Below are 21,585 nucleotides of genomic sequence, written 5' to 3'. Positions count from 1 at the left end.
CCAGCTTTTATTGAATAGATGTAATAAAACTTGGACGATACTGTATTGAACCTTGACTAGTTCTGTGTCTGTGTGTTGGGCAGCAGACAAATCAGACTTCAGTTCCCACATGCCAGATGGGTTGTTATACACATCTGAGATGTTTGAAGATTCCATTTGTTTCTTATCCATAAGATTCTAACAGTTGTAACATTTGTGATCTCTATGGTTAAAAGTTCAGGTAGCAAAAGTGACTCGGTTATTAAGTAAGGCCTTGTCTAGCCTGAGTTCCACGTAATGTACATTTTCCTTTACTAATGGTGTAGATTCTGCAGATATTAGGAAATCTCACCTTGGTCCATAGTTATTATGTTTCATATGTCTGGGTTTAGTCTTTACCCTCCTGAAGACTGTGGTGCTCTTTCTGCACAGGTGATATTTGAACAGTTGTCTGTCTCTCTGTTGATCCACTGTGCATGTGGGACAGCAGCTGGTCAATTATTTAGCAAGAAAAATCGCCGAACAGCCATGCAGTTTGAGAAGTTATTTTATTTTCACAACCAGTTTTGACAGTTCACTAAACCATCTTTAGACCCTCATATGCATCTCATGTGTAGACATTCAATACATATCAATATTGACGTACTAGAGCCATCAGTTTCTGGGTGTCGTTAATTCATATTTCAAGTGCTTCCTTCAAAGACGAGTTGATCTGCAACTTGTAGTCAAATCTTTCAAGAAGCACATGGAAAAACAAATTCATGACCTCCAGAAATTAATGGCTCCAATATATCAATATAGATATGCTTAGAGTGTCTATAAATGAGATGTGCATGTGACCTGAAGAAGGCATACTGAATTGCCAAAACTTGTTCTAAAAATTTAAAAAAAAAAATCACAAATTGCACAACTGTTCGATAGTTTCCCTTGCAAAATAATTGACTGTCTGTTCATGATAGTTGAATGACATTCTTCACTCCACCAAGGGACAGGCCAAGTCTTGGATGATAAAATAGCTTTGGTATTAGTGCACGGTATATGTGGGATTTGATCTGCACCATCTTGGATGTTGTTGTCGTAGTATTAGAAAACTTTGTTGTGTAGTTCCCAGTTAGCATTGTCATTGTCTATAAGCTAATTGTTACTTACACTTATCTCTTTTAGATGGAGCCAAGCTGAAAAATAATTACTAGAATGCACTTTGTTAATGGCTGCTCAGTGTACAAATCTGCAAGGACAGCAAAATACATAGTGGGATATACAGGGTGGTCCATTGATATTGACCGGGCCAAATACCTCACGAAATAAGCATCAAACGAAAAAACTACAAAGAATGAAACTCCTCTAGCTTGAAGGGAGAAACCAGATGGCACTATGGTTGGTGCGCTAGATGACGCTGCCATAGGTCAAACGGATATCAACTGCGTTTTTTAAAAATAGGAACCCCATTTTTATTACATATTCGTGTAGTACGTAAAGAAATATGAATGTTTTAGTTGGACCACTTTTTTCGCTTTGTGATAGATGGCGCTGTAATAGTCACAAACGTATAAGTACGTGGTATCACGTAACATTCCACCAGTGTGGACGGTATTTGCTTTGTGATACATTACCCATGTTAAAATGGACCGTTTACCAATTGTGGAAAAGGTTGATATTGTGTAGATGTATGGATATTGTGATAAAAATGTCCAACGGGCATGTGCTGCTCGGTATCCTGAATGACATCATACAAGTGTCCAGACCGTTCGCCGGATAGTTAACTTATTTAACAAAACAGGAAGTGTTCAGCCACATGTGAAACGTCAACCACGACCTTATACAAATGATGATGCCCAAGTAGGTGTTTCAGCTGCTGTCGCGGCTAATCTGCTCATCAGTAGCAGACAAACTGCGCGAGAATCGGGAATCTCAAAAATGTTGGTGTTGAGAATGCTACATCAACATTGACTGCACCCGTACCATATTTCTATGCACCAGGAATTGCATGGTGACGACTTTGAACGTCGTGTACAGTTCTGCCACTGGCCACAAGAAAAATTACGGTACGATGACAGATATTTTGCACGTGTTCTATTTAGCGATGAAGCATCATTCACCTACAGCGGTAACATAAACCGGCATAATATGCACTATTGGACAACAGAATATCCACGATGGCTGCGACAAGTGGAACATCAGTGACCTTGGCAGGTTAATGTGTGGTGCGGCATTATGGGAGGAAGGATAATTGGCCCCCATTTTATTGATGGCAATCTAAATGATGCAATGTATGCTGATTTCCTACATAATGTTCTACCGATGTTACTGCAAGATGTTTCACTGCATGACAGAATGGTGATATACTTCCAACATGATGGATGTGTGGCACATAGCTCGCGTGTGGTTGAAGTGGTATTGAATAGCACATTTCATGACAGGTGGATTGGTCGTTGAAGCACTATACCATGGCCCACACGTTCATCACATTTTGATGTCCCCATATTTCTTTCTGTGGGGAAAGTTGAAGGATATTTGCTATCGTGATCCACCGACAATGCCTGACAACGTGCGTCAGCGCATTGTCAATACATGTGCGAACATTACGGAAGGCGAACTACACGCTGTTAAGGGGAATTTCGTTACACGAATTGCCAAATGCATTGAGGTTGACGGACATCATTTTGAGCATTTATTGCATTAATGTGGTATTTACAGGTAATCACGCTGTAACAGCATGCATTCTCATAAATGATAAGTTCACAAAGGTACATGTATTACAGTGGAACAACCGAAATAAAATGTTCAAACGTACCTATGTTCTGTATTTTAAAAACCTACCTGTTACCAACTGTTCATCTAAAATTGTGAGCCATACGTTTGTGACTATTACAGCGCCATCTGTCACAAAGCGACAAAGTGGTCTAACTAAAACATTCATATTTCTTTACGTACTACACGAATATGTAATAAAAATGGGGTTCCTATTTTTAAAAAACGCAGTTGATATCCATTTGACCTATGGTAGTGCCATGTAGCGGGCCAACCATAGCACCATCTGGTTTCCCCCTTCAAGCTAGACAAGTTTCGTTCTTTGTTGTTTTTTCGTTTGATGCTTATTTCGTGAGATATTTGGCCCGGTCACAATCAATGGACCACCCTGTATAGTAGTGTATGACCCTGAAATGATGCTAAGATGCACCATTCCACCAGTGTGTAGTTTGCAAGTGTACTTTGATGGTAGCAATCTCTCTGTTGCCACCTTGGAAAACAGGGTTTTTCGCTTGTAATCCATATTGTACTTGGGCAATATTTTGATCGCATAACTCACAATCTTCCTCAGGTGCTCCCTGAGGCAGAATCCAGTGTGGAACGATAGAGTATTTATAACTATGTACCGTAGCTGTTCAAACAGCTAAGTTCATGTTTTTTGGCTGCTGTTAGTAGTATTGTCAGCTGATGTTCTGTTCAACCTCATGTTGATTGGTCATTCATTCCTCTGATTGCCGTCATTTAAGCTTTTCTGTGGACTAGGCTGTTCTGTTACCATAGCTGGCTGTGTCAGGTGCTCTGTCCGAGGTCCACACCCACTAGGGGCAGCTATCGGAGTATTTTCTGATCGCCATTGTTCAAATTGCCATTCGTTCTCGAAATGATCATCCTCAGTTACTCAATTTCCTTTCTGAAATACCACCATCTATGCATCCTGTGTGGTTGTGCTGCGTTATTTGCTTTGTCACCATTTCCAAAGTTATTTCACCTGGAGTCGGGATGTTGCTTCCATTACGTCTTTTTTTTTTTACCTTTATTTCGATGTACGGATTGAATACCCAGAAGAACTTGGAGGTGGAAAAGAACATCAGATGACAAAATTATTAACTGACAACAGCCAAAAAATACACACAGCAGTCCAAACAGCTACAATTAAAAAATGCTACAGTTGCCACTACTGACCTACTTGGACCTCAGATGGAGTGCCAGGCTTGGTGTGGACCAATGACGGAGTGCTTAGCCCCATGTAGGCATAAATGCTTTATCTGTTCCGTACTTGATTCACCCTCAGGGAGCATTTCATGCAGGTAAGACACGGATTAACAGCAGAAAACCAGATTTTCCAAGGTTGACAATGCCTCACCAGGAAAGCCTGAAGACTAGCCCCTCTGTTATTTGTGGCAAGGATAGATGTTGAAGAAGTCACAGTAAAAAGAATGGACAGGATATTTGTCACTGAGAGCTACACTGTCGAGAGTTTCTTGACGTGCTATAAACACAAAGCATGGGAAGTTCGCATTGCACAAGTCAGAGTGTGGAATAGTGTCTCTCTTAATTGTGTATGCATACTAATAAATTGAACAGAGGATATGAAGATCAAAGTTATAGTGGGAATTAGTGAAATGTGATGGCAGGATGAACACAATTTCTACTCTGGTGCACAAAATCAAATAAGAATGATATGTGAGTAAGTTTAATAAGACACTAGGAATGTAGATAGGCTACTACAAACAACACAAAGAAAATACACACAGCAGTCCAAACAGCTAGCTTTGAGAAATGGTGTAATAAAGGCAACAACAGAAATGTGGCCGTTATAGCATAGAAAATCCCCGACAGTTAAAGTGGTCTTTGATGCATCCTATGCCCAGTTGCTTAACACTGTTTTTATATTTCATGGCCAATATGGTTAAAAAGTCTCAACTCTTGCCACAGTAGTAAAACTTTGAATGCTAACTAGCTCAACATAAAATGAAGAAACTGAAAGCAAATGTGATGAGATGAAAGAAATTATTCAGATAGTTAAGGCAGTTGTGGTAGAAATTTGATATGGAAGTAAAGGAAAAATAGCAGGAGAACATGTGGGAGAAAGAGATGTTAGGGGAAGCCACCTGGTAGAAATTTAAATGGAGCAGAATTTAATCAATTTTGTCACTTGATTTAAAAATTGTGAAGAAATTTGTGTATGTGGAAAATATGTGGTGACAGCAGAATGTTTCAGATGGAGTACACAGTGGGAAGACAGATTTCAGAAACAATTTTAAACTGCAAAACATTGCCAGGGGCAGTTATGGACTCGGACAACAGTTTATCATTTATGAACTGGAGATTAAAGCTGAAGCAACTGCAGAAAGGTAGGAAATTAAGAACTCCGAACCTGGATAAATGAAAATAACTAGAGGAGTTGAGCATTTCAATGGGATCATTAGGAAATGATTAACTGAAATTGGGGGGGGGGGGGGGGGGGGGGGAGTATACACTAGCTTTGAGAAATGGTGTAATAAAGGCAACAACAGAAATGTGGCCGTTATAGCATAGAAAATCCCCGACAGTTAAAGTGGTCTTTGATGCATCCTATGCCCAGTTGCTTAACACTGTTTTTATATTTCATGAAAGTGCATAAGTATTGCCTCCGTTGTTGATGACAGTGGATTTTAGTTAATACAGATGGCAGCCTTCTGCATCTTGCAGCAGTGCTGCGAGCTGTCTTGATTTTTCTTGCACCATATGGAGGACAGGCAAAGAGCAAAGGCAGAGTATAAATGTTTGGATCAACATAGGATATTGAATTTAAATAAAAAAAGGAGAAAATATAAAAATGCTGCAAGTGAGCCAGGCCAAAGGGAATGCAGAAATCTGAAAAATGAAATAGGAGAAATGCCAAATGACTAAGCAGCTATGGCTAGAGGACAAGTACAAGGCTGTAGAAGCATGCATGAATAGTCAAAAGGTAGATGCCACTTATAGGAAAATTAGGAAGACCTATGGAGAAAAGAGAAGTAGCTGTGTGAACTTTAAAAACTTGGGTGGGGAAGGCAGTGCTAAGCAAAGAAAGGAAAGCTGAAAAGAGGAAGAGATTTATGGAAGGTAAATGGCGTGAAGACAATTTCATAGAACAACAAGGAGTAAATGGAGATGACATGGGAGATATGATAACATATATCAGTACCTCAGAACTCCTGAAATCTTTGGGAGAAATGATTGTGATGAAACCATTCCACTTGTTATGCAGCAAAATACCATCAGATCTTAAAAATAATGTGATAATCTCAATTTCTAAGTAGTCAGCTGCTGACAAGTGTGAATATTAAAGAATCGTTAATTTGTGGTGACCATCTTTATAAGACAGCTATGTAAGGTTTCGGAAGCCATCCTCTGTGATTTGAGAGAGTACAACTGTTTCCAATCCAGGCATTTCGGTATGATTTAGCAGTAGTGGAGGTGAGAGTCGAGACAGTGAAAAGAGAGGCCATTGCAACACACAACTTTGCCAGGAGCTACAGTGAACTCTTTGTTTGCAGTGGCACAAGAAATTCAATACGGTGGTCTGGTGCCAAACCCGAGACAACTTGGAGCTGCCGTATTGATGACAGACATATCATACACAGTGACAACTGCGAAGTCTTGACTCGGACAACAGTGCTAGACTGGCAGCATCTCACACAGCACGGTATCAGTCATCAGCTGTAGTCTGTTGCAGCAGCAGTTGGCTGTTAGAGTCACTGCTTGAGACTGTACTATATTGCAGTGATAGAAGTGACGTTGGGTCGAAGTGGCACATTTGTTCTGATTTTTGGACTCTGTGTTCAGTTACCCTGTATGTGCAAAAGGCAGTTGTCAAACGTACGTCAGCTGCCTGATGGGTGCTGAATAGATGCTGACTGATGCACTGGTGGTTGGCTGGCTGGGCATGTATGAATAACACTTAGGTAATGGATTGTTTTGCTGCCATTTGTGGATCTGTACATAACGATCATTGCTACTGTGCCGATTGGTGCCTCTCTCAGTTGCTTGCTATAATGTCGCCACAATACTGGTAACAGTGAGTGTGTTGGTGGTGATGTCAGCTCTGAGGTAACTTCAATAATAGGTGCGGAAGCATGCTTCAGGTAATGTGAACGTAACAAATTTAATAACTCATCGTTACCAAACAACAACATTAATTATTCAAAAAAGAATGGGAAGACTGGTAAAAGCCTGCCTTGGGAAAGATGTAGTAGAGCTTTGCATACACACCAACAATTTTAATAGAGATGGAGACTGTAATCTCTTTGACGCTTGGCAATGCAAGATGGCACACATTCAAAGAAATGCAAACAAAAATGCTGACTCGTAAGGTTGTAGGTGTTACCTGTAAAGATAATTTTTCTGCATAAAAATGTGTTAAAACGTTTTTGCAGTATAGTGTTGAGTTGTTTGTATAAAACACTGGCCAAAAATAGCTGAAAGTTTCCACTAACATTTTAATTCTGTCAGATGGTAAAAGATGTGGAAAAAAAGATGCAAGGAATTGGATTGGCTCTTGAAAAATCATTGTAAGGTGTGTATCAGAAAACAGAAAATAAGGGTAATGGAATGTAGTTGAATTATATCAGGTGATACTGAGGAAATCAGATTAGGAAATGAGATAGTAAAAGTAGTAAACACCAAAACTGGCTATGTATCACATAGGATGTCGGGTCAGGATCAGCCAGCAGTCTCTGACACATCAGTTGAAAAAGTCAGGCAGTTTTACATTTATGTTCTGTGTAAATCAATGAGACTTTCAGTTTAGAATTCATTATGTCCACTGTTACAGTGTGCAAGGTATTATGGAAACCCCTGTCTTTCGAAGCCAACAAATTGGAACTGTTGCAAGCTTTAAGAGAAAGTGACAAAGAAAAACAAGGTGAGTTTTGTGTAGAAATGTTTAACATAATGCAGTCTGAAGATTTTTCTTAAGAAAATTATGTTCAGTGATAAAGCCACCTTCCATACCTGTGATAAAGTGAATCGCTGTGATGTTCGGATATAGGGTGAGCAGAAACCATGTTACATAATTGGACACGTATGAGAATTACCTAAGGTAAATGTTCTTTTGTGCTGTAAGCTGTAAGAAAGTTACAGTCCTTTATGTTTTGCTGAGTCAACTGTAACTGGCATATCATACTTGGACATGCTTGAATGTTCACTAACGCCTCAGTTATAACAGGGTATGGGCACAGAACTTATTTCCTAGCAACACAATTGTCGTGAAGTTGTCATATATCTCCACAGGAATGTGCTGACACGAACTGGACTTGGTGGATTGATTGATTGATTGATTGATTGATTGATTTTAACAGGAGAGCTGAAACAGCTTAGGTCTGACCTGCCACTGCCCGCACCGAAACTAGTTTATTGTGTGGTATTGCTCCCTGTATATCTAGTAAAGCCAACCAGTGCAAGGAGTCCCTCTACCAGTTTTTTGCTAGACAATTTCTTCAGGTCTAGTTGTCCCGAAGATTCTGTATCTTTTGCTCTCGAATGCCATGCATTCGAAGATTAGATGTGATGCAGTTTCTTCACCCTCATCACAAATCCTACATTTAGGGTCCTCTTCCATTATACCCATTGTGTGTAGGTGTTTTTTTGAAGTTCCCAAGGCCGGCCATCAGTGCAGTCATGAGTTTGATCTCTTTCCTGTTCAATCCCAGGATTACAGAGCTTCTTTTAAAACATGGCTTGGGCATCATTACCTTACCATGTTTTTGTTTATGGACCTTGGTCCAATATCCTACATGCTGTTTCCTAAGCCAGTTCCGTAGTTCTAATTTGATCATAGCCTTTGTGATTGTCAGGACAAATTCCAGTCCAATAAATGGGGTCGTTGCCCCCATCCTAGCCAACCTATCGGCTTGTTCATTGCCACAGATTTCTGAGTGACCCGGGAACCCACACTAGGTTCACACTATTGCTTCCCCCTAGCTCTACCAGAGCCCTGTGGCAATCTGCAACAATCTTAGCTCTTGTTGCAGGAGCTGCCAATGATTTCAGGGCTGCCTGGCTGTCTGAATAGATGTAGATGCTACTGTCATGGTAGCACCTACGCATATTCTCCTCCACACGTGCCCTGATTGCAGTAACTTCAGCTTGGAATACAGAGGCCAGTTTCCCTAGAGAGATGATGCTCTCCAGTCTTGGCTGAACCCCGTGCAACCCTGCCCCAACGCCTTGGTCTGTTTTCGACCCATTGGTGAACCAAATGAAGTCCCCCATACAGTGTCGAACTGTTTTCTCCCACTGCTCCCTACTTCCAATTATTATGTTGTAAGGCTTGTCAAAGCAGTTTGGAGTTATTATATAGTCGGCAGGTATTTCCCCAGCCATACCTATATTTACCTCACTCGCTATGTTCGTGTGTGATTCTGGATATCCGAATGAGACCCAGTTTTGGCCAGTTTTAAGTCTGTGTGCCTCAGCTGCTGCCTCCATCTTAACCCAAAGGTGAAGTGGAGGCATATCCAGCATGGCTTCCATTCCAGCAGTTGGTGTGCTGCTAACTCCACCCGTTATGGCTAAGCAGGCCAATCTCTGCACCTTAGCAAGCTCTTTAGCAGCAACCTGCACTTCTACCTAACCACTGTGGTGTATATCCAGTGCATACCCCTGGGGCTTAGGCCCCATTTTTTGCCACAAGTCCTCCTAGTACTCGCTAAAGTACTTTTTGCCTTGGAGCAGATACTCTTAATATGAGGGGTCCAAGTTAGCTTCTCATCCAAGGCTACCCGTAGATATTTCTCTGTCCCCTTCACAGGTAGAATTTCATCGAAGAGCTTTAGATTCCAACTTGCATGCTGAATATGTCTCTTCGTAAATGGCACCGCAACAGTCTTCTTAGGATTAACTCTCAGATCCTGTTTAGTGCACCATTTTTGCGCAATGTCCAACCCTCCTTGTGCGATATTCCTGACTGTGTCAGTGAATTTGCCAAGTATTACTATGACAAGGTCATCTGCGTATCCTTGGCAGAAGCATTGTCTGGAATTCAGTTCCTCAATGAGTTCGTTCACCACTAGATTCCACAATAGAGGAGACAAAACTACTCCTTGTGGGCAGCCTCTAGTGGTCTTAATAACCATCTTTTCATTCATCATGGTAGCCTCTACCTTCCTTCCACTAAGCATGGCCCTGGTCCACCTACATATAGTGGTCCCCAGGTTATGCACCTCTCCTGCCCTTACCATGGAATCAAAGGTCGTGTTACTGAAGGCCCCCAGATATCCAGGAAGATGCAGAAGGCTATTTCTTGGAAGTTAAGTGGTGGCCCATGCATCTGGTGTGTAACCGGTGACCGGGTAATGCATAATTCCCAGCCCCGGGTCGACAGGTAGGGTTCGCATGTACCCCTGGTACAGACCAGGCACAGGGAGGGGTGATTACCTGAGCTGCAACTTTCCCAAATTGCCGATTGGTCCCTCTGTCAGGTGTTCGGGAGGTGTGAACAGTCACCCTTACGTGAAGGGGGCCCACAGTTGGAAGGAGCGCACCATTGGAAACACCGGCAGTCGTGGTGGATTTTCTCACAATGAGTCAATCATCTTCCCAATCAGCATCTACGAAACATAAACATAATGAGGCTAATGATTCAAAGACCCTTCCTGCTGCACCACGGTCAGTCCTTCACCACAGTAAATCCATTTATTATTCAGAAAGGTGTTTATGCGATTGCCAGCCTTGTGAAATCCTGCTCTCATTTATGGAATGGCACTTTGCTTTTGGAGACCATTTCTGATTCTCAAGCACAAATACTGCTTGCTTCTTCTCTTTTCCACGGCTACCCTGTTCGTGTCAAGGCCAATAGAACTTGGAAGTCTTCCTGTGGTGTAATTTACACCACGCTGCTCAACAGTCTAACTGAGGCCGAAATCCCATCTTACCTCTCTGAACAGGGTGTCATTGCCATCCATCGTGTCACGAAAAAGGTAGATACATACTTATTGCCCACCCGCACTCTTTTTCTCATCTTTGATAGAGTGGTGCTTCCATCTAAGATCAAAGCAGGCTACAAAATTATCACAGTCCGGCTGTACATTCCGAACCCGAAGCACTGCTACCAGTGTCATCGTTTCAATCACACTAGAACGTCTTGTCGACACCCAGCCAAATGTGTAACCTGTGGTAGGAATGCACAGGATGGCGATTGTCCACCTTCTTCTCCTCACTGTATCAACTGCAATGGCAGTCATGCCGTCTCCTCTCAGGATTGTCCCGTGTATCTTGATGAGCGGCTGTCCGAGAGATCTGGGTAAAGTAAAAAGTTCCTTACCCAGTTGCTCGCAAGTTACTGGCTAGTCACAAACCCTGTGTTCTCCCATCTAGCACCTGTAGTTCAGGTCTTGTTACCCCTCGCTCCATGAAGGACGTGGTAATGCAGACATGTGACCTCCAATTCAGCTCTGAGGTTGTGAAGTTGCCTACTGTCAAGGTAGCATCGCTAACCCCTCCCCCAGTCCAGCTGTGCAACAAGCTGTCAATATTCTCGCCTCAAGGTGCGAAGCCACTAGCTACACAACCAGTAGACTGGAAAGGACAGAAGGAATACTTCTGTGAAGACTTCCTCCGTCCCTCCAGCTGAACAACACCCGGGAAACAGTCTTCTCCTTTGCCAACTCGAAGGTCCTCTTTGGCAGTGTCGCCACCTGATACCTTAGCCCAGCCGTCCTCTGTGTTGCAAGCGCGCACCACCAACCATTTTTTAGTATTAGACTCCACAGACCGACCGCACAAGCAAGCCGATGCTTCTGTGGATCATGTGGAGCAGGATCCTCCTGCTTCTGTGGCCCGTAGTAGCAACTCTTCAGCAACTGTCACTCAGCAGCAGCCGAGGTCCCACAAAGAGGACAATGCTTTTAGCATTGCAGCGTCCCCTTGCCCCTTGTACTCTGCCTTCAGGAAACAAAATTGCACCATCACGACTGCTTTGAGCTTTCACATTTCTTACTGGTTCGTGTTGACCTTCCTCCTGAGGTTGGCACTCCATCTCTTGGTGGCGTCATGCTGCTCATAAGGGATGACATTCATAGTCAACACATCTCCCTGACTACCCATCTTCAAGCTGTTGCAGTTTGTCTTTCCATTCTCCACCTGACTTTTCCCCTCTGTACCATTTAAGTCCCTCTGTCATCTGATGTCACTAGGGCAGATTTCCTTCAGCTTATTGAGTAGCTACCTCTCCCAATTTTGCTACACGGTGACTTAAATGCGCATTATCTCCTTTGAGCTTCTCTCAGGACTTGTCAGAGAGGTACTCTCTTGGCTGACATTCTTAACCAACTTAACCTCTTCTGCCTTAACACTTTCCTTTCTGACTCCTCGCATACCACACATCTATTCGCATTTGGACCTATTTTTCTGCACTGCCCAGCTTGCCCATCATCTTGAGTGGTCCGTTCTTTCTGACACCTACTCCAGCGACCATTTCCCATGTGCTATCCATTTGCTGAGTCCTACCCCATCTGTATGCACGTCCAGATGGCATCTTACTAAGGCTGACTGGCAGCTTTACTCCTCCCTGGCTACCTTCGAAGAACAAGATTTCCCCAGTTGTGATGACCAGTTGGAATATTTCACTAACGTTATCCTTACTGCTGCAGAATGTTCCATTCCTCGTACTTCCTCTTTACCACGTCGTGTTCCAGGCCCTTAGTGGATTGCGGCATGCTGCAATGCAATTCGTGCACGAAGACATGCTCTCCTCATTTGTAATCGTCATCCTACAATGGCAAACTGCATTCATTATAAACAGATGCGTGCAAAATGTTGTCGCATTCTTCGGGATAGCAAAAGAGCTAGCTGGATTCCATTCACTAGTTCTTTCGACAGTTCCATTCCTTCCCCTGTCATGTGGGCAAACCTCCGAAGGCTCTCTGGAACTAAGATCCATTCCCCAATTTCCAGTCTGACTGTAGCAGACAATGTCGTCGTGGATCCTGTTGGTATCTCCAACACCTTGGGCCGCCATTTTGCGGAAGTCTTGGAGCTCTTCCCACTATCAGCCTGCCTTCCTCCACTGGAAACGAGAAGAGGAGGCTCTCTTCTCTAAATCATGAATGCTACAATGCCGTCTTTACTGTGAGGGAGCTAGATCACGCTTTCAGTTCATCCCGATCCTCGGTCCCATGACCAGACACCATCCACATTCAGATGTTGCAGCACCACTTTTCTCTTTCGGCCAAGCACACGGCTCAACACGTACAACCGCATCTGGGCAGGGGGTCACATTTTCCAGACGCTGGCGTGAAGCCACCGTCATACCCATACCTAATCCCAGTAAGGACAAAAACCTTCCTTCTAGCTACTGCCCCATCTCTCTTACCAGCTGTGTTTGCAAGGTGATGGAAAGTATGATTCCTGCCCGGCAGGTACGGTGGCTAGAGACTCACAATTTACTGACAAATGCACAGTGTAGATTTAGAGCGCGACGTTCTGCAATTGACCATCTCATTACTTTGTCCGCCCACACCATGAATAGTTTTCTGCAAAAATCCCAGACTGTGACCATGTTTTTCTATTTGGAGAAGGCCCATGACACCTGCTAGAGAACTGGTATCCTCCATACTCTTTGCACGTGGGACTTCTGTGGCTGGCTGGCTGCCTGTCTGCCTTGTTGCCTTCAGGCATTTTTAAAAGACCTAGTTTTCAAGGTGCATGTGGGTTCTGCCTTGTCAGACACCTTTATCCAGGAGAACTGTGTGCCTCATGGTTCCGTCCTGAGCGTCATCCTCTTTGCTGTCGCCATCAAGCCAGTAATGGCCTGGCTCCTGCTGGGCTTCTCCGGATCCCTTTTCGTTGACAATTTTGCCATCTATTGCAGTTCTCCACGGACCTGTATCACTGAGCGGCGTCTTCAGTGATGTCTCGATCGTTTTTACTTCTGGAGCATTGACAATGGCTTTCGCTTTTCATTGACAAACCATCTGCACGGATTTCTGGCCACGCAAATGGTTTCTCCCCCCATCTTTACATCTTGGGCCTGTTGCCTCTCCCTTCATTGAAACCATTAAATTCCTGGGGCTCATGCTCAATGGAAATCCCTCTCGGTCCTCCCCTGTGTCTTACCTGGCAGCCCGCTGTAAGTGGTTCTTTGATGCCCTACGTGGCCTCAATGGTAATTCCTGGAGTGCCGACCGAACCACCCGCCTTCATTTGTACCAGTCCCTTGTCCATTCAAAACCAGACTAAGGGTGCTTTGTTTATGCGTCTGTATGTCCATCCCTCTTTACGCCATCTCAACACTATCCACCATCATTGCGTCCGTTTGGCCATGGGTTCCTTTTACGCTAGCCCGGTTGAATGTCTGTATGCTGAAGTTGCTTCCTCCTCAGCAGGTGTACATGCTGTTCGTCTGCCACGCGTGGCCACTCATCCTGTCCGTCTTTCTCGATGATTCCTTTGATCACTAGTATGGGGTGCTTCCCTCTTTTCTGTTACCTCCTGGAGTTTGCTTTCGGCACTTTCTATGGTGGCTTATCTTCACGCTACCTGCAACTTTCCCAATGGGTGTGAACCCTTCACCACCTTGGCTTCGTGAAGCGGCCCATGTTAACCGTAGCCTTCATTTGCTTCCTAAGTACACTACTTCAGCCTCAGTCTATCACCTTCAGTTTCACGACTTTCGCATGGAACTTCGCGATAGTACCTTTGTATACATTGATAGCTTTCAGACTGACCGTGGGGTCAAGTGTGCCTTCATCATTGGCACCCATGTCTTTTAATATCGGCTTCCAGCACACTGCTCAGTATTTACAGCCAAGCTCTTCATCGTGTATCAGGCCACGGAGTACATCCACTGACACAGCCTTTTCAATTGTGTCCACTGCTCATACTCACTCAGCGCCCATCAAAGTCCATGTGCGCTGTGCACCGCCCATCCCTTAGTGCAGTGGGTCCAGGAAAACTGTCTTTTGCTTACTTCTGGTGGAGCCAGTGTAATGTTTCTGTGGGTTCCTGATCACGTCGGTCTGCCAAGAAACAAGGCTGCTGACGCTGCTGCTTCGTACCTCAACCCGCGAGTTCCTATATTTCCTCTGATAATCTCTGTGTTGCCATCTGTTAGGAGGTGGTGTCCCTTTGGCATCGCAAATGGTCCTCACTTGCGGGAATAAGCTCTGGCTTATCAAACCCCTCCCAGTGGCTTGGTTGACCTTCTCTTGGCCCTCCCGCCTGGGAGGAGGGCATTTTAACTAGGCTGCGTATTGGGCACTGTCTTTTTAGCCATTTTTATTTGACAAGTGGCGCTACCCCACTTCTTTGCTCATATTGCAACCAAGTTTTAATAACTGTCCGCCACTTCCTGACGGACTGTCCATTTTTTGACCTGCTAGAGTTTGCCGTCTGAGTTATCGGCCATTTTAGCAAATGACGCACAGGCTGAAAACCGTGTTTTACTTTTTATCCGCCAAAGCAATATGTTGTTTTCTTGCACCCTAAAGCAAAACGCAACCAAACCAAACAGTTGAGGAGAACCAAATTTTGAGAACCAAATTAAATACAGCTGAGAATGAATGTCTACACAGCTTGTGGACAATTGTGTCTCAAGGAACTGGGATGATTAATAATGGCACAGTCCTACAAGGCTGAGAGCTCATAGGCAGTCCACAGACGAGCAATGAGGTACCATAAATACACAGTCCCCAGAGACACTGAGCTTGTTGGCAGTCACTTGCAAACACTGTGATGTGATACTGCTGGAAGTGCTGACGGATGTGCAGTAGTGGACACAGCCCATGGTGAGGACTAAGCTGGCTCCAGTAGCAGCAGCAGGCATCAATATGAAAGGGGCTGGCAATGGTAGGAGGGATGGCTGGAATAGGCCCCTCAAGAGAAGACTGACGAATGGATTGCCATTGCCGCTGACAGACTCGGAACGGCAGGAGGACCGGCTGGGACAGGTAGGGTGACAGTAGGTTGATGGGACAAGTGACAGCACGAGGGCTGGCGATATCCGGACTGACAATAGGACTGACAAGTGTGGCAATGGCAGAAGGGCAGGCTGGTAGAAGGCTGACGTCCGATCTTTCGAAATGTGGAGTCCTGATCTGAGTAGGCGCCTGCTGAAGGATGTATTCACGGTGCCATGGACATGAGACCACGTTGATGAAAGTAGGTCATAAGAGTGCAACGCTGTGTACTGAGACTTGAACACCACGTAGTGGTGAGGCTGGCACCACTAGACATTGGTGGCTGTGGGCAGTTTGATTGTACAGTGTCTATTTATAAATGACCTCCGAGGTGAGGCGGAGGCCATTCCTGGAGCATGGAGTGTAAACTTGAGTGTGGTGGCCGAATATGCAGGGGCCAATTCTGCACATACCACAAAAGGAAATAAGGCCGTGGCTCACCTCCTTCCGGCCGGGTCAAAGTGATGAACTCTGGTTAACACATTCTTGAGTAGGACACAGCCATCCAGAAGCACAGCTTCCTTCTCAGACTTGAAGAACTGCCCACTTGTGATGCAAGTGCCCTGCTGATTACAGTTCACCAATTTTGAGTGCAGTTTATATCATGATGAGAAGGTAGAAGCTGGTTTATTAGCAGACCACCCCTCAATTTTAAGTGGTGATAGGATGAATGTGCCATGTGTACTATGGTTTGGTGTTTTATCTGACCTACTACGTAAACTTTAAGGCAGGAATTTCAGTGTGTGTGAAGCATGGTTAGCTCATCCAGTTAATATGTTAGGGTTCACTAATCAGCCAACCATTTTTCTTCTGGATGCCATGGTTTTCCTAGACTGGTGGTAGAATTTTAATAATCCACCTCAAGTCCATTTTCACTTCTGTGCTGTTAAAAGTGCCTGTGTGTACTAATGGGAGAAAGAGTGCGAGAGAGTGAATGTGATTTTATGTAACTTTTTAGCAAGCCTGCATTTTATGTTTCAGTCCTACTCATCTTGTACATCCACATATATACTCTGCAAACCATTGTGAATTGCTTGGCAGTGGGTATGTCCCATTGTACCTGTTATAAGGATTTCTTCCCATCCCGTTCTTGTATGGAGTGTAGGAAGAATGATTGTTTGAATGCCTCTGTCCATGCTGTAATTATTGTAAACTTTTTATCTCAATTCCTATGTAAGTGATACGTAGGGGGCTGTAGTACATTACTAGAGTCATTTAAAGCAAGTTCTTGAAACTGTGTTAACAGACTTTCTTGTGATAGTTTACATCCATCTTCAAGAGTCTTCCAGTTCACTTTCTTCAGTATCTCTGTGGCACTCTTCCACAGATCAAAGAAATCTATGACCATTTGCACTACCCTTCTCTACAAATGTTCAATGTTCCATTTTAGTCCTCTTTAAATGGGCTTGTGTGCTCAGAGTTCCAAAGGGAATCCAGTGGGACACCTTTCCGTGTTAGTCCTGTTAGGTATGGGTTCCACACACTTGAGCAACATTCTAGAACCCATCGCATAAGTGATTTGTAAGCATGCAATCTCCTTTGTAGACTAACTGCATTTCTCCCGTATTCTACCAGGGTCATTCCATGTCAATCCAACGCAGTAAAGTAACATTTTCACCCTGACCATCTCAGATTTATTTCAAATTTGGTGCATTCAGTGACCCATATAAAAGATGGAAAAGTACCAATTTGCAGGTGTGTGTGTGTGTGTGTGTGTGTGTGTGTTATTACTGTGAAGAAAGTTATAGGTCTGTAAAGTTTGGAATTAGTGCGAAATTTACATGTGTCTGTCACAACATAAATGACTGTAATTCTAGTTCTAATTCAGTTACAGCAATGAAAATGGTACCATTGGAAAGCTAACAAATAGACCTTCACAAGTTTCTGAGAAGTTTCATACTAAAGGACATTGACCTTGACCTTTGATCTTGAATATCTCAAAACATCCCTTCTTCAATTTTTTTGAAAAAAAAATTTCTTAATTGCTCCACCCCAAGGCATCATGCACAAAAAATTATTTTGTCAACATCAATACACTACCAAAATGAAGAAGTTAACACATATATGGAACACAAATCATGATAAAGTAAAATTCATAAGTAATATTGTACAAAATATGGTTTACATTATTATAGTGGTATTATGAATTATTTATATTACATTACATTATTTACATTACATTTGTTATGAAAAGGCAATGAAAAGTCATTATATCTCTCCTCATAGTTCCCCAACTAAATTGTTAATGTTCGCCAGATCTGATCCAGGCAGATTGTACGTCCTTCCAGTTGGTGTCACTGGATCCACTCTTGTGATAATATCACATCTTCTGATGATGCAAGTGTCTGGTCTGGCAAGAAACACAAATGACAAAGATGGTCCATGTGGATGCAAGAAGTTGACCTTTACTTCATCTGTTTCTTCACATGTCTGTAAGACATATGCAATCCACCAATGACTGTCATACATACAGGTAAACACTGGACTCGCATTCGGGAGGACGACGGTTCAATCCCGCGTCCGGCCATCCTGATTTAGGTTTTCCGTGATTTCCCTAAATCGCTCCAGGCAAATGCCGGGATGATTCCTTTCAAAGGGCACAGCCGACTTTCTTCCCCGTCCTTCCCTAATCCGATGAGACCGATGACCTCGCTGTCTGGTGTCCTTCCCCAAAACAACCAACCAACATACAGGTAACAAAGCCATGTATATTTGTTAACAGCATTTCATTCACCACAGCAATCGCTGACTCTTCTCTACTCACTAAAGAAGCAGAACAGAATATGTCTTTGTCTTTACTGAACCTTTAACAGGTATTAAACAACGAAGCTTGTGGGTACCTGGAATCATCCTTGTATTTTTGTATGGCTGTATCTTCATCATGATGGGAAACCGATGTGTAATGGATGACACATGAAGAAATATTTTCCTTGCACCGTCAAACAACTGTCATGATGTGAAAATATGATTTTCGTCAGGTCGCTTGAGACTGGCAAGTCTTGCTAATCTCTTTACAGTCCCTGCTACCCCATCACAAGGTCCTTGACGGTAGAACAGATTCATAAAGCTATTTCTGTTTTTGTATTGGGCAACACATCCATACAAAAAGTAATAAATGTGCTTTGGATTTGAAAACTGACATTTTAAGAAATTGATGAAATTTGTCTGGAAAGAATACACACACACACACACACACACACACACACACACACACACACACACACTGTATCATGCTGAAGGCAGTCAGATATTTCCGTGTATGATACATGTCGTATTTCATTAGTGCTTGAGTCTCTGTAGTAAGCTACAAATGAGTGAATTGTAGCCTGTGAATTATTCCAGTGGAATCTGTATACCTCATCCTGAATGGTGAAGGAGTAATTTTCTGCCAAGTCACAAAGAACAAGAAACTCATTTACCTTGAGACCTTCCTTAGTGATTTTACAGAAATGTGACTGCTGCTGGGAGGTAAATGAGTGCAGTAGGAGCTGTTGTAATCTCGATGCAAACACCTCAATGAAATCATCTTTTGACTTTGTTATAGCCTCTAGAACTACCCTGCCTGTAGTTAACCAACACTAATATGCAGTTTCGTCAATGCAGTTCTTACCACACAGACCATACAGAAACCAGTTAGTCTTGTCACGCCTGGACAGTAGGGACATGAACCCAAGAAACATGCTCGTAATGCAGGATTATTTGTAACAAATGCTATACAGTGCTTGTATGATGGTAATGTGTATTCTTCACTCTTTGTTAGTGCTTTAAGTTTACAACCTTCAATCATTAACTTGAAATTCTGGTGCAAGACACACATGCAAACAGCATGGGTTCCACTGGCATTGGCAAGAACACAGTGCTTTGGCCGCAACTCAAATATTTTGGAGAATCCATTATTTATATCTAGGTATTTATCTTCTGAAATATGCACACTGTTCCTTAAGGTTGTGCAACACTAGCTGTTTTTGTTTATGTACTGTAATTCCATTTTCTTTCACAGGCACAGTCTTTTCTTCCTGGCATCATACGGCTTACATCATGGTCACAGTAAAAATGATGCACACACTGAACAGTATTCTCACATACTGTCTTACCTGACTTTAGATTTGGTGTCGCTAATACACCATGTTCTGCTACTAACTGTTTTGCTCTCCTTACCATGTAATCTGAAGCAGAAAATTCTTTCATAGTTTTCCTCATACTCCAACTGTTTGGAAGCACAGTTAGAATTTGTGTTTGGCCGCACATGCGGTCTGAAATGTGAAACTTATCTTTCAGCTGGGTGATAATTTCGCTTTCTCTATTTTCACTCTCTTCTTTTTCCAGTTGTGCCACATAAGTATTCTCCAACACAGAGGCTAGTTTTTTTCCAGTTTTTGCTTTGGGTATTTTTTCTCACACTGAAGCCTCTTTTTCTTCACAGGAGACTATTTAAAGCATTGATTGTCAGATCTGATGCTACTTCATCTTCACTTAAATCTTGTCTGGAAGTACCTGGCACAACTGAGGCAACATCTGCAGTGATTGTTGGGTTTTGCAATATTTTTTTTTACATTTACTGCAAATTTTTCCACCTAACAATACATTAGGATATTTGTTTATCATCCACTCCTGAACATTCCTTTAATTCTTCTGCCCTCTTGCATGACCTTGTTCCCTAAACAGATTGCAACAACACAATTTTGACTTGAAACCCATTTTTTACTAAATATTACTTTACAATACCTTTGCACTTCGTTAAACAAGCCACAGCCAAAAAACGTATGAAACAAAGTTTGCATAATACATAGAGATCAGTGGACTACTGGTGACTAGTTGAAAAAAGTCTCTCTCTGATGGCTGTTCACTAAAACAGACATGTTGATTGGTTGAAATAAAAGTGTCTCCCATTGGCTGTTCACAGCTAGAACTCGTCTGAATAAAAGTAACTGCTATTGGCTGGTCTTATAGAAAATACGGGACACATAGCTGCTTACTGCATGTTGATGGTGTACTTAAGTTGACAAAATAATTTTTTGTGCATGATGCCTTTGGTGTGCCATCTTGATATTTACCATATTTATAGTAACATACTGCAGCAATTAATTTTTTTTTTTCAAAAAAATTGAAGATAGGGTGTTTTGAGATATTCAAGGTCAAGGCCAGTGACCTTTAGTGTGAAAATTCTCAGAAACCTGCCATATGGTGTATCAATGTAAAGGTCTATTCGTTAGCTTTCCAGTGGTACTATTTTCATTGCTGTAACTGAATTTGAACCAGAATTACTGTAATTCATTTATGTTGTAACATAAACATGTGAATTTAGCACAAATTCCAAACTTTCCAGACCTGTAACTTTCTTCACAGTTGTAATACACGTCTGCAAATTGGTATATTTCCGTCTCCTATCTGTGTCATTGAATGCACTAAATTTGAAAGAAATATGAGAGGGTCAGGTTGAGAGGTGCGCTGAATTGACATGGAATGACCCACCAATAAAATGAAGGCTACCACCTTCTTTACCCATGACTGAGCCTTTTTGATCATTCCATTTCATATCCCTGCAAAGTGTTATACCCAGGTATTTTTATGAATTGACTGATTCCAACAGTGACTCATTGATATTGTAGTCACAAGATACTATGTTTTTTTTCATTTTGTGAGGTGCACAATTTTACAATTCTGAACATTAAAAGCAAGTTATGAATCTTTGCACCACTTTGAAATCATATTATGGTCTGGCTGAATATTTATGCTGCTTCTTTTGGACAGTGATTCATTATTGATAACAGCATAATGTGCGAAAAGTCTGAGGTTACTGTTAATATTGTTTGCTAGGTCATTAATAAACAACATAAACAGCACACATCTCTGGGGCACACCTGAACTTATTTCTACATCTGACAATGACTCTCCATCCAAGACAACATGCTGTGACCACTCTACCAAGAAGTCC

The 21,585-nt window shown here is 42.6% G+C and overlaps 1 protein-coding gene across 2 annotated transcripts in view; it reads left to right on the top strand.

Annotated features, from left to right (window-relative positions):
- LOC124802856 overlaps positions 1 to 21,585 on the top strand; it is a 223,877-nt gene that overhangs the window by 93,864 nt on the left and 108,428 nt on the right. The window contains exon 2 of one of the 2 annotated variants that reach the window (XM_047263889.1): positions 7,529 to 7,618. The exons of the other annotated variant lie outside the window; for it this stretch is intronic. The gene's annotated coding sequence lies outside the window, so the exon portion shown is untranslated. The remainder of the gene's footprint in view (positions 1 to 7,528; positions 7,619 to 21,585) is intronic. 2 annotated transcript variants of the gene reach the window in all.

The sequence above is a fragment of the Schistocerca piceifrons genome, chromosome 6, assembly GCF_021461385.2.
Source record: "Schistocerca piceifrons isolate TAMUIC-IGC-003096 chromosome 6, iqSchPice1.1, whole genome shotgun sequence".
NCBI lineage: Eukaryota > Metazoa > Arthropoda > Insecta > Orthoptera > Acrididae > Schistocerca > Schistocerca piceifrons.
Note: the sequence above shows the minus strand (reverse complement) of the source record. Positions and strands in the feature narration are given on the sequence as shown.